Raw genomic sequence first — 13799 nt, forward strand, 5'->3', positions numbered from 1 at the left:
GACAAAGTAATTGTAACAATTTGAATGTAATTTAGTATCTGATTTTATTTATATTATTGAGATGGGACTTTTTTTGGTCATTGATGATCTTTTTCATATATGTATGTATTCCTCTTAAATGAAAGTGGTATAGGATGGATATTGTCCAAAGAAACGCTTAGTACTTCATCTTGGTTTTTGTTTTATATGCAAAAATTAATTTGGGGTAGAATTTTTTTTTCCTGCACCAGCATTTTTATAAGCATTGAAAATGAAAACATTCAGAAAAGGGAAAGGAAGAGGAAGTTTTGTGTGGTAGTATTCAAATAAGCCATAAAGAAAGGAAAAAAAGCTGTAGTTGAAAAATCTGGACATTGCTTTTAAAAAGCACTTTCTAGTACAACGTGATTGATTAACTTTTTATTGCTGCTTAACAAATGACCCTAATTTACCAGCTTAAAATTGTATCTATCTATTTTAGTTTTGTCTGTCACAGTCCAAGCAGGCCTGACTGGGTTCTGGCTTGTGCCTCACAGGCTGAGTTACGGCATCGGGGTGGAACTCTGGTCTGGACTCCAGGGGGAGAATCTGCTTGTTGAGTGTGTGTGTAGAATTCTGACGATAGGACTGAACTGCTTGTTCCTTTGCTGGTGTCATGGAACCACTCTAAACTAGATAACTACCACATTTCTTCTTCAAGTGGGCAACAATAATGCATGGAAGCAATAGACTCTTGGAATCTGACTTCCTTTTCTGCATAAAGTCAAACTGCTTCCAAAGGGCTTGTATGACTAGATTAGGACTTGCTTTTGATTAACTCAGAATCTGCTGATTATAACCTCAGTTCTGTCTGCAAGTGTCTTTTGTCAAGAAAGGTAGCATCACGTATCTCACCCACACTTGGGGTTAGGAGTCAGAGATCTCAAAGAGCCACTTCTAGATTCTGCCTCCCATGGTGTAAGCTCCGAGAATATCACACACAGTGACCAATGGGTCTTGGGTAGGCGTGTCTTCAGTATGTTCACCAGATTATGACCTTGGAAGTGAACAATAAAGGTATAAAGTATTCATTATTCAACAAAAATTTTGAGCACTTAATTGAGTCAAGGTACTACTCCAGTTCTTGGACGTATTGATAAGACCTCTTCTGTGAAGATTATTACATCTCAGTTTTCTAGTCCATGAAATTTGTTTTTCTGTAAACTTACCTATTAGTGTTAATTGGGCAAACAATGTTTATCACTAGATGGATGGTGGTATAAAGAATACACTCAAGAATGAAAATACGACTCACCCTACATCTCCTGATACTCAGGAGGGAATTCAGAATTCTTAAGACCCAATAGCTTTTCCAGGGTTTCAGATATGCCAAAATACTACCTAGCTAACCCAGTTACATTAGTAGGATGCCTTTTCATTCCAATGTAATGGAAAAGTTTCACTTATAGCATTGGCGAGTGAGTTGTAGTATGTATAATCGTTCATGACAAATGGCATTGAAAGCCTCAATTGTAAAGAAAAGGATGATAGTGTACCTTTCTTGAAAGTTGATTTCTCAACTGAAACTGTCTTGTGTGTAGCTGTTGCCTTGTAACAGTTTTATAAGGATCTGTAGGATTGAGCCAGAAGAGATTGCACTAATTAGGTTTGAACCTCAGCAGAATGAAAGAAATACCAATGGTAATTGAATTGCAAATTTTTTTTTTTTAGAAAAAAAAAGTTTAGTTTCTGTGGAGGCCACAGCTAGCAGTTTTGTGGGGCTGCTCCCAGTGCAGTGTTGGAGAACTGCAGTGCCGGGAATCAAATCTGGGCTCCTACATGGAATGTTCTCCAGCCTTTTGATCTACCTCCCTGGTCAGTTGCAGGCTTTTTGTTTTTTTTTTCTTTAGAAAGTGCCTGTGTTGTCCACGTTCTATCAGTTTACCCCCTATGAATATCATAAAACAAAATAGGCAGAAATACTTTCTCCTAAGGAATTTCATGTAGTTTGGGGAAATAATAAAGAAGTAAATTGCCCAGTATGCTGAGAGATGATACTGGCCACCTAGCCAAAAGGAATCACATAGAAAGTGGGGAGTGTGTGTCAATTGGTTGCTTCCAGTTTATTAGAAATTATTATAATGCCTTTGTCTTTGAAAAGTCAAGTAGCGACAAATACCATGAGAATAAGAGTTTTCTAATAAGCCACAAACCTTTTTTTTTAAAAAAAAAAAGTTTTATTGAATTACAGTTACAAAGTTAGGCATGGTTTTTAGGTGTATAATGTTCCAAGACCAGTCCCTCTACCAATATTCCCAGCACAAACTTTTTCAAGTTATGCTCCAAACTCAGTGCTGATCTTAATCTCAAAAGAGTGAATTTGAGGGCCATAGTCTCAAGTGCTCTTGAGAATCTCTTGCCGTGCGCCTGGCTGTCTTCTCCGGGGCCGCTCAGAGTGGGTGGGCTTCAGCTTCCCTCCCTGCCCTGAGCAGAGCTCTCTCGGCTGAAGACCTCCGGAGCCTAGCCACAGCCATGCTCAAGGCCCCTCTCCACATGTTCGGATGAGCCTCACGCATGAAGGTGCCGGCAGAAGAACCCAGGTGTGTTGGACCCGGAGCTTAGACCGCCAAGCCTGCTCGGATAGGGACTGTTCCTCATCTGCCCAGATTTCCTGTTTTCCAGCAGCTAGGCAGTCACATCCAGGGACTGCCCCTGGCACCGTGTAATTCCACCAATGGCCAAAATCCAGAGACTTAAAACCAAGCTCCCGGAAGCCCATGGCCGGACATCTTATAACCTACTTCTCCCTCTGGGAGAACCTGGCACGCTACCAAGAGTTTCCTGCCCACATGGGAGAGCCTCACAAATTCCCTATGGTGTATTCATATGCCAAAAACAGTAAAAATGATGGGTCTCATTCCCCTAACCCTGAAAAAGCCTCCAATATGGCATCGTTGGGAAGGATGAGTAAAGAGAGGCTGCTAAAAAGGGCTAGGACGAATGTAGATGTTACTGAGGCCACTCGAGAAATTCAACGATCAACGCGATGATGATGATGATGAATCTCAAGTGCTAAAATTCTGAGTGATTTAAATCTCCAATGTCACATTCTCCAAAGATCAAAATCCAAAGTTGAAATCCTGAAGGTTGGTTTTTATCAATCCCTTCCCCTAACCATCAGAGGTGGAGCTGAACCAGCCACCACTGGGGCCTCCCCTGGCCTGGGCAGTCCCGAAGCTGAGGTAGGTAGTATCTTTCTTCTGCAATGGCTTCCGGGTCCTACTAACTGACTGGCATCTGTGCTGTCTTGCTCTGGACTCTAGAACTGATCCACTGATCCTGCTGCTCAAGGAGTTCCTCTTTGCTTTGCCCTTCACCAGCCTCTCTCTCCCAGAAACTCCTAGGGGCACCAGGTAACCTTATGTTGATCTCTTGCTACTCTGCCTGCCCCCCTCCCTGCCCCATTCCTGCACCTCTCCCTGGACTCCTCCAGTTGGCTCATTGCCTTCAGGATCTCGCTTTCACTTTTCTGATCAAAGAGTCCTGTGTATTCTCCCATCACCTTGTTGCAATTCTTCATTAAGTATATTTTCTTTCTTGATTCCACAAAAGCGCATTATCACAATGTGGAGTTTGTGTGAAAGCGGTGTGTGTGTGTGTGTGTGTGTGTGTGTGTGTGTGTGTGTGTATGTGTGTGTGTGTGTGAGAGAGAGAGAGAGAGAGAGAGAGATGTTGAAACTTTCTTAATAATGACTCGAAAGTGCTTTGTACATCTTCATTTGTGAAAGAACACTTTTCCTGGTAAGCCTGTTCTTTTATGTGACCTATGAAATATTGTCATGTTTATGTTTCTCAAATGAATGTCCCCTTTAAAATGTAAATTGATGTCTCTTTTAAATTTTTTAAATAATTTTTTCCAGGAATACATATTTGGAATTTTGATCTTTCAGGATCTGATTTGGGCGGGTTGTCTTTTTGGATTTCGACACTTAGGATTATGGTGTCTTTCCTGATATGGCTCAAATGCCTTCCAAGATACTTGTTTGGGAAACCGATAATGTGCCCTTTGTTAATAAACCCAGTCAACTCTGCTAATGCATCAATTGCTGTAAATTAAATAAGGTCTTAATGTGCCTTAAGTTAACCTACTTAACATCATCTAGGAATAAGATGTAAACTGGGAGATCAAATTCATTGTCTTATTTCAAGTCAAGGAAAAAAAATTTTTTTAATCAAATGTTTTATAGATTTCTTAGGTTACTCATGACTTCCTGTGAATTCAGCCTTATAGTAGAGGCATGACTGTTTTTAAAAATACATGGTTGAGTGTGAGCACTGAAGAACAGGAAATAGTCCAAAAGTCATTGCTCCCCATGTGGGCAGCATTTCCAGAAGAAACCTGGTTCCCTCCACATCCACCACCCCAAACCCCCAGCATTATGTTTGGAAGGAAACCAAAAGTGCTAAGTTTAGGCAAAGATAGCTTTACCTTCTGAATGCATTGAACCAGGGGGAGCACCCCTGTAAAATGGGGCAAGGGCGTGGTTGGGGTGAATGTGTGGGTTCCCCATAGTACTTCAGGCATCCAAATCTATCAGCACCTAAACAAATTTGCTGTTGGGGCTGGAGAGATAGGACAGTGGGTAGAGAAATTGCTTTGCATGTAGCGGACCCGGGTTTAGTCTCCAGCATCCCATATGGTCCCATGCACACTGCCAGGAGGACAGAGAAAGGAATAAGCAAACAAGCACAGCCATTGTGACATAAACAAAAGAAAGGAAAGAGGAAAAGAAGGAAGGAAGAAGGAAAGAAAGAAAGAAAGAACGAACAAAAAGAAAAAGGAAAGAAAGATTTCTGTAAATGAATGATTTTTTAAATCCAGTTTTAATCTCTTATTTTTATTATTACATTTTTTAATTATTTTGCTTTTGAAAATGTTGGTACCTGATTTACAATAATGCCAAATGTTTCAGGGTACAATGTTGCTATCGCACAGAGTTCCTCTGTCCCCTCCCCCAAATCAACAAAATAGTTCCAAGGGCAGATTCTCAAGGTCTGCTTTTGACGATAAATTACTACCTTACTATGTTTCTCTATACTCCACAAATGTCAGTTCTGTTTTAAAAGGTAACAAACAACATCTTTGTCCTGCCAGAGTTTCCTAGATAGGCTCTGACAATTGAAAATAGTCAATTGGCTGAAGAAATAAAGTACTGGGGGCTGGAGTGATAGCACAGCGGGTAGGGCGTTTGCCTTGCATGTGGCCAACCCAGGTTCGAATCCCAGCATCCCATATGGTCTCCTGAGCACGGCCAGGGGTAATTCCTGAGTGCAGAGCCAGGAGTAACCCCTGAACATCGCTGGGTGCGACCCAAAAAGCAAAAAAAAGAAAAGAAAAACCCAGCAAACTCTCCTGGGCAGGAGCTGTTGAAAATGTGGAGAAAATTTCCTTTACCTCATCCTTTCCCCAAAAGCCTATCACAAGAATAATAAGGTAGGCTAACCCCTCACTCAGAAAGCTTTCTCAATTTGCAGGTGTCTCACAGGACCAGCGTCCACAACTGTGCAAAATCTGCCCCTCTAGAAACAGATTTTCTTTTTTTTTCTATGTAAACTACTCTTGTGACCATCCAGGAAAGAGGGTTCTCTAAGACATGAGTCCACCCTCTTCCAACCTACCCTCTTCTTGTTAATGAAGTTTTCTCCACCATCACCTTCTCTCTCTCAGTTGATTAGCTCCTCAGCAATCATGGAACTGGACCTCCTGACTCTCTATTTCTTGTTTATCTCCAACCTTACCGCTCTCTACAGTGCTCTCTATTTCTCACTGTCAGGAGTTTGCTTCCAGAAAAGACTGTCTCATCTATGAATTTCTATTCGCTCTACCTTGTCCAATTCTTCCCTATGTTCATTTCTCAGCATGCCCTTCAGCTATCAAATTCCAATTAGGTTCCCTTTTATGTGGTCCCATGATAAATACTTTGCTTGATCACGATCATTATCTCACTGTTCAGTTGCTACTTAACCTCTCCTTTGGTGTTATTGACAACTGCTGCCATGGTTCTCAGTGTGGATAAACCTAGCACAGTGCTGTTTTATCCTAGATCCATCTTTCCCCTTTATGATAATAGAAATACTTTTTGTGTGTGTGTCTAGAGTGACAATGTTCCCAGTACTCTTGCAAGCCCAGGTAACTAAGGCAGTTCTGCCCAGCAAACTAGAAGCAGATGCTGGGTGTTTCTGAGAAACATGTTTTCCTGGTCAAGGCATAGGTCCTTACCTCTTCAACCTAGATTGTGGAAAGGGTGAAAAATGGATGATGACAACTTGCCTATGTTGTAGAGGGAAAAAAAAAGATTAAAATCACATGAAAGATGATTGAACAGGAAAATAGGACACTAGATCTTTGACAGCATTGTTGACTGCTAGCCGCAGCTCTCTGTGTCTCTGTCTCCAGTCTTCTTGTATATGTGGAGGAACTTTTATCTGCTAACACAGGGATATGATGGAAATGGTTAACCAATCTCATTACATTACACCTTGCTTCATTGCACTCCACAGACACTGGTTTCTATGCATCGAAGGTGTTTCCCTCTCTTTGCTTGTCTTTGTTGTGATGTCTGGGGAGGTACACACTTGGGGTGCTCCCTGGAAATTGCACACTTTAATGGGGTCCTCACACACTTCAAAAACAGTATTTGCTGGAAGTTAAACACTTGCTTGCAGTGCTCCCACTCTTGGTTGTGGCACCAAGGGTTGTTCTTGGATTTGGGTGGTGACAGTGATGTAACTCAATGGCCGCATGCTTCTAAGGCAAGTGCTCTCTCTCCCACCACACTACAACCCAAGGCTGGTGTAGAGCAAGTCAGCTGGTGCTGTTTTCCCCAATAGCGTGTACTCGTTCTGTGTCTCTGTCACATCTTGATAATTTTCACACTATGTTATCCTTTTTTGGGGAGACTTGGGCACACCTGGGCATAGTCTGGTACCCTGGAGAGCTGGGAATAAAAGTGGGACTGCTTTCTCAGAAGGGAAGTGCCTTTAGCCCTATGTTAATTCTCTGGCCCTTTATTTCAAGCCTTTCCATTAGTATTTAATCTGTTATGGCAATCTATAAGCATCAATGTTATTATTGCCATTGTTTTGAGGGACTATGAACTATGCCCACAGTATATTTCAGACTTAATTTTTTAAAAAATACTCTGTGTGTTCTGGTTCTCCACAGATCACCAGTTTCTGTCATGCCCTCTCTTAGATCTTCCTGTCCCCTGAGACAACGTTGAAACCAAGCAAGCAACGATCCTGCAGTGGTTTCTGTGTGCTCAAGCGAAATGCCTCATGTGTCCCTCTTAAAATAAAAAGCTGAAGGCTGAGAAAGGTCAGGGTGCTGCAGAAGTATGAAGTATGAAGTATGAAGCTAGCACCAAGTGCTGATTACAGTGAAGTTACAGCAGATTATCCAGAAAATCCATTAAGGGGGATGCTTACACCAAACAATGGACTTTCAATGAACAGAAAACAATCTTCTGTTGCAAAAAGAAACCATCAAGAATTTCAGAGCTAGATTAATGGCCATGATCCCAGAGACTCGGAAACAAATCTCGGAACCCAGGGACTTTTGGTAGAAATGCGTCAGGACTTCGCATTAGGTTACAGACGCTGGGCCACCCTAGGTAGGAAAAGGTGCCGTCCCACGGCCTATCCCCCTGTTGGCTCGTGGCCGCCATCTTCCGGAGACCAATGGACATTCAGGTAAGGGCCAGCAGTGACGAGACACGTGGGGGCATCACAGGATGGGGTGGGGCCAGCTCTTTCCTCCCCTGTTCCAACGAGACCCCAAGTTGCTGCTCACGAACGGCCCTTCTGGCTACTGTTCAAGTTGCTTAATGGCCATGATCCCAGAGACTCAGAAACAAATCTCAGAACCCAGCAGCTTTGGACAGAAATCCCTCCAAATTTAGTTATTAAAATTTCAAAAATCCAAAATCGTGCAGCTACTACTGTGTCCACATGACATCATATGCAATAGAAAACAAATTGTCTAATGTTGCCTTTTCAGCAGATCTAAGTTTTGGAGTAAAATCCCAAATAATAATGGTGGGTCTAGCATCGAAATATTGAATATAATCAAAGTAGAGAGAGAACAATGTGGAAATCATCTGCCACACAAGTAGTGGGAGGGTGTGGGATGGGAAGTATACTGGAGTTTTTGGTGGTGGAAAATGTGCACTGGTGAAGTGACGGGTGTTTCATCATTGTATGACCGAGACTTAAACCAGAAAGCTTTGTAACTGCTCTCGTGGTGATTCAATAAATAAATTTATTTAAAAAAAAAACAGTAACAACAATTCTCACAATGGAGACATTCCTGGTGCCCACTCGAGCAACAGGATGACAGTGACAGTGACATTAAAAATTTTTTTTCAGAGCTAATGAGAAATCAATACCTGACTTCAAAATTTCAAAGGAAATTCTGACTATCTTGTTAGGGACACAAAACCTCTTTCAGAACAAAAGGGAATGCCCTGCCATAGAGGCAGGGTTGGATGGGGGAAGGGTGAGGTGCGTGGGAGGGATACTGGGATCATCAGTGGTGAAGAATGGGCACTGGTGGAGGGATGGGTACTTGAGCATTGTATGACTGAAACACAAGTTTGTAAGTTTGTAAGTCTGTAACTGTACCTCACAATGATTCACTAATAAAAAATTAAAATAAAATAAAATACACTTAAATGTTAAAAAAAAAAACCAAAAACCTCTCAGCCTTCATGGAACTCAAGAGATAAAACTTGCTCTGGATAAAACTTTGGCTTAAGATAATGTTGTGAGTGGTTTGATCTTCTATACATACCACTAAAATCTAATATGTATTAACAATAATACATAGTTTCTTTTGGGGGGCTGGGGACTGCCTCAGAGTACTTAAAGCACTTGTGATTTTAAGCTGAAGCCAATCCTAGTGCCTTTAAGAATGAGGCAAAATCTATTCTAAATGGAATAACAAAAACTTGTTGACAGTCCACATTATTTTGTTTGTTTTTATTTGTAGGAGGAAGGGGATGTGTCACTCCTGGCAGTGCTTGGGGGCTAATTCCTAGCTTAGCATTTTGGGGACCCATATACTGTGCCAAGAGTCAAACCTAGACCACCTCATGCATGCAAAGCATGCACTCAGCCTGAGAAGTTATTGCTCCAACTTGGCAGTCCACTGTTCATAATAGGGTTTACCAAATATTTGAAAAACACTGTTGAGACATACTATTTAGGTTTAAAAAACCACTTTTCAAAATATTGCCGATTATTGGGGCTGGAGCAATAGCACAGCGGATAGCAGATAGGGCGTTTGCCTTGCACGCGGCCGACTGATTCCCAGTATCCTATATGGTTCCCTGAGCACCACCAGGGGTGATTCTTGAGTGCAGAGCCAGGAGAAATCCCTGTGCATTGCCAGGTGTGACCCAAAAGAGTGTATATATATATATATATCAACTATATATATGTGTATATATACGTATATATATACACACATATATATAGTCGATATCGACTATATATATGTGTGTATATATATACGTATATATACACAATGTGTGTGTGTATATATATACACACACATATATAGTCGATTATTGACTGTGCGCCAGGTCACCCAAGAGATCCACACAAATGTGCAAGTAGACTATTGCTTTCTTCATGCCCACACACACACATCTGTTCTACATCTAATGAATTAGGAGTTATTTAGACTTTCAGGTCCTATGATTTAAGAAATGTACATTAGACATTTCTAAATTGTATTTTTCTGCCATTGGTAGTGATTCCTCTCATAGATAACTGATCAAAGTCAATTAAAATACTTCTACAAAGGATTAAACATTAAAATTCTATTAAGAACATTCCTGGTTTGTGACTAGAGTGATAGTACAGTGGGAATGGGAATTTGCTTTGCATGCTGCTGACCCAGGTTTGATCCCTGGCACCCCATATGGTCTCCGAGCCCTCAAGGAGTGATCCCTGAGCTCAAAGCCAGGAGTGAAACTTGAGCACTGTTGGGTGTGGCAATAAAAAAGAAAAAGAAGATTCATGAATTGGGAGGAGATAAAAATATCAGCATGAACAGGAATTTGGGAGTTAATTCCAATACTCATAGATGACTTCGAGGGATTAAGACTTATGAGGACAAAGTATTGGAAATGGAAGAGAACTAGAATTATAAGTAGAGCTTAAAGATATGACTGAATTGCTGCAATTGCTGATAAAAGATAATAGTGACAGGTATTACAGATAAAACTGGCAGGTGAGAAGTTGCTTCTTATGGATGAACAAATAAAGTAACTTTTTTTTCTTTTTTGATAACACCCGGCAATGCACAGGGGTCACTCCTGGCTCTGCACTCAAGAATTACCCCTGGTGGTTCTCAGGGGACCATAAAGGATGCTGGGAATCGAACCCGGGTCAGCCGAGTGCAAGGCAAACTCGATACCCGCTGTGCTATCACTCCAGCCCCAATAAAGTAACTTCTTGAGATGAAATCTATTCCAGTGCAGATGCTGTGAATATTGCTGACTCACAAAGGACTTGATTAATGTCAGAGTCGTATTAATGAGAGGCTATTGATGACAGAGCCCTAAAGTGAAAACCTATCCTATAGCTTCTCATGTTTGGATTCCAATTTCTTCTATGAGACCCAGTATTGTGCAGGCTTGGCTTCTTCATGGAATCAGATTGTGTGGCATTTCCTAGATTATTAAGAAGGCACATGTTTATGAAAATACCTGCATAAATTAATTACATTAAAATAAAATATATATTAAAAATAATCCTAGAGAGCCAGGTAGCCAAACAGGATTTCTCTTTTTAAATAATTTATTGGCATTAGGATATTCTTTCCTCATCCAATACATTTTCTAATTATTGTTTAGAGGACCAGCAATGTGCTTGGAATAATTCCTGGGAAAACTCCCCACTGTGACTAAACTTCAAGTTCAAGCAAGCATACTTTGGGAAGCCTCCAGGCATCAGGATGGATCTTTGGCTTTTGAGGAATTAAAAGTTAGGCAGAAAATGATGGATCAATTCCCTCAGGTAAGTGAAGGAACCTGTTTCCCAAGAGAGAACAAAATAGGTATTGTCTACAAGCCTGGACAGAATCCCTCTCTGAATCTTCACTGGGCACAATACCTTTAATATAGGCTACTTTAATATAGGGTATGTATTAGAGGTTGGTGACATTAGTAACATAAGTTTTCATCAAAGGGTAAATGGATTAAAAAGACTGTGGCATATGTATAGGCTGGATCTTTTCTGCATTAGGAGAAATTAGCCACATGTTGGTGAAGGTGTAGATAGAAGGGAGCCCTGTGCACTTGTTGTAAATAGCTACAATAAAACTGTGGAAAATAGTATGGAGAGATTCAAGAAATAAGTAAATAGAAATGCCAAATTTTTTTCTGGGAATAAAATTTATTTTATTTCCAAAGAAATAAAAATACCAATTCAAAAAGATTTCTTTTTCTGAATCACTGGTCAAGCACACACAATCCGTGTGGATTCAATAAGCTTGGATTAAATATCTAACACCACACCTGACACACACACACACACACACACACTCACACCACAAGATATCTGCACCCCTATTTTTATACAACATGATTTACAAAAACTAATCATAGAAGTAACATAAGTTTTCATCAATGAGTAAATGGATTTCAAAAAGTTATGGCACATATATATGTACACACATGTATATATAATGAAAAATTATTGAGGCACTAAAAACAAGAAAATATGAGGCTGGAGCAATAGTACAGTGGGTAGGTCATTTGTCTTGCATGTGGCCGACCCGGGTTTGATTCCCAGCATCCCATATGGTCCTCTGAGCACCATCAGGGTGATTCCTGAGTGTAGAGCCAGGAGTAACCCCTGTGCATTGCCAGGTGTGACCCAAAAAGCAAAAAAACAAAAACCAAGAAAATCCTATCATTTATGACAACATGGGTAGATGTTGAAGGTACTAGGAAAAATTAGTCAAAAAGAGAAATACAAAGACTGCATGATATTTCTTACATGTAGAATCTAAAAGCAAAACTCACAGAAAAAGAGATCTGACCAGTGATCACCAGAGGGGATAATGAATTAGAGGAAGTAAATCCCAAAGTACAAAATTTTAGTTATATGATAGCTAAGTATTTTAGGTGGGTAGGGGCTTGGGGCCAAACCTGGAAGTGCTCAGGGGCTACTCCTAATCTCAGGGGTCATTCCTAGTGGTGTTCATGAAATTTAACCAAGGGGGTTGACCATGTGCAAGACAAGCAACTTAACCTCTATATCATTTTTCTGGCCTCAATAAATATTTGGGACACAATAACTAGAGTTAAATAGATATATGTAAAAGTTGATAATAGATAAATCCTAAGATTTCTCTAACAAAGGGAAATTGATTTTTATATACCTTTTGAAAATTTATGTATGAAACAATGAAAGTTAAAATGAAAGGTAATCATTTAACAATATATGTAATCCAACTCATGATGCAATATGTCTAAACTTATACAGCAATGTAAGCCAATTATTTCTTCATAAAACTTAAAATTTAAATACATAAAACCATGGTCTATGGCAGAGTTCTAGGCATGCCTGACAGAACTGGGGTGGAGTCCCTCATCCTTGCAATCAAAGACTTTATTTCTCCATCTTTATTTTTGATTTGGGCAAAATAATGACCTCAGTAGATTATAGGTTTTTACTTTCAGATTCCACTTTAGATTTGATGGGGGTGATGTTTCAGAAATGTAATGTTCCCTTGAGTCAGAGCTATAGTGCAGTGGATAGGGCACTTGCCTTTCATGTGGCTGATCTGGGTTAGATCCTCAGCCCCCCTATGGTCGCCTGAGCCCGTCAAGAGTGATCCCTGAGCACAGAGCCAAGAGTAAGCACTGAACATTGCTGTGAGTGGCCCCCAAACAAACAAACAAAAACATAATTTTCCCTTTGGCTGCAATGATACTATGGATAATAGATATTTTGGGGGGGGGTGGGGGGAGGGAGGAGTTGGAGGGGTGAAGAGGTCGCACCCAGAGGTGGTAAGGGGCTTTTCGTGGCTCCGTGCTCGGGAGTGACCCCTGGTGGTGCTCAGAGGACCATACTCAATGTCAGGAATCAAAGAGGGCTAGCCGCATGTAAGGTAAGCACCTTAATTCCAAACAGGTCTTGTTTGAGAAGTCCCAGCAGCCACCACCCACACTCAACACCCTCCAAGATAAAAATGGCTCAGCTCCACAACTGAACTTCATCAAGTCTCTAAGCCATCAAGTTGTCCCAGCTCTACAGTTCCCCGGACACCTGCAAATTTCACAGTATAGTAGGAGCACAGCAAATTTGATGGGAAAGTTTCGTAAAGACCACCAAACCCAGTGAGCAAGAAAAAGAAAGAAAGAAAGAAAGAAAGAAAGAAAGAAAGAAAGAAAGAAAGAAAGAAAGAAAGAAAGAAAGAAAGAAAGAAAGAAAGAAAGAAAGAAAGAAAGAAAGAAAGAAAGAAAGAAAGAAAAAAAGAAAGAAAGAAAGAAAGAAAGAAAGAAAGAAAGAAAGAAAGAAAGAAAGAAAGAAAGAAAGAAAGAAAGAAAGAACAGCTCAACAAGCACCAACCAGCTCAGTAAATCCTTAGAAAATGACTTTAATAACACCATTATGAGATATAACAATTCTCACAAATTGAGTTTTCTTGATCTATCTCTTGACAATTCCATTTGCCTTTTTATTGTAACAAGCAATATGAAGTAAATTATTTTGTGCCTGGTAAGTGGGCAGTCTAGAGTGATGTGTGGGAAACTGGGAACATT

This window comes from Sorex araneus, chromosome 2, assembly GCF_027595985.1.
Source record: "Sorex araneus isolate mSorAra2 chromosome 2, mSorAra2.pri, whole genome shotgun sequence".
NCBI lineage: Eukaryota > Metazoa > Chordata > Mammalia > Eulipotyphla > Soricidae > Sorex > Sorex araneus.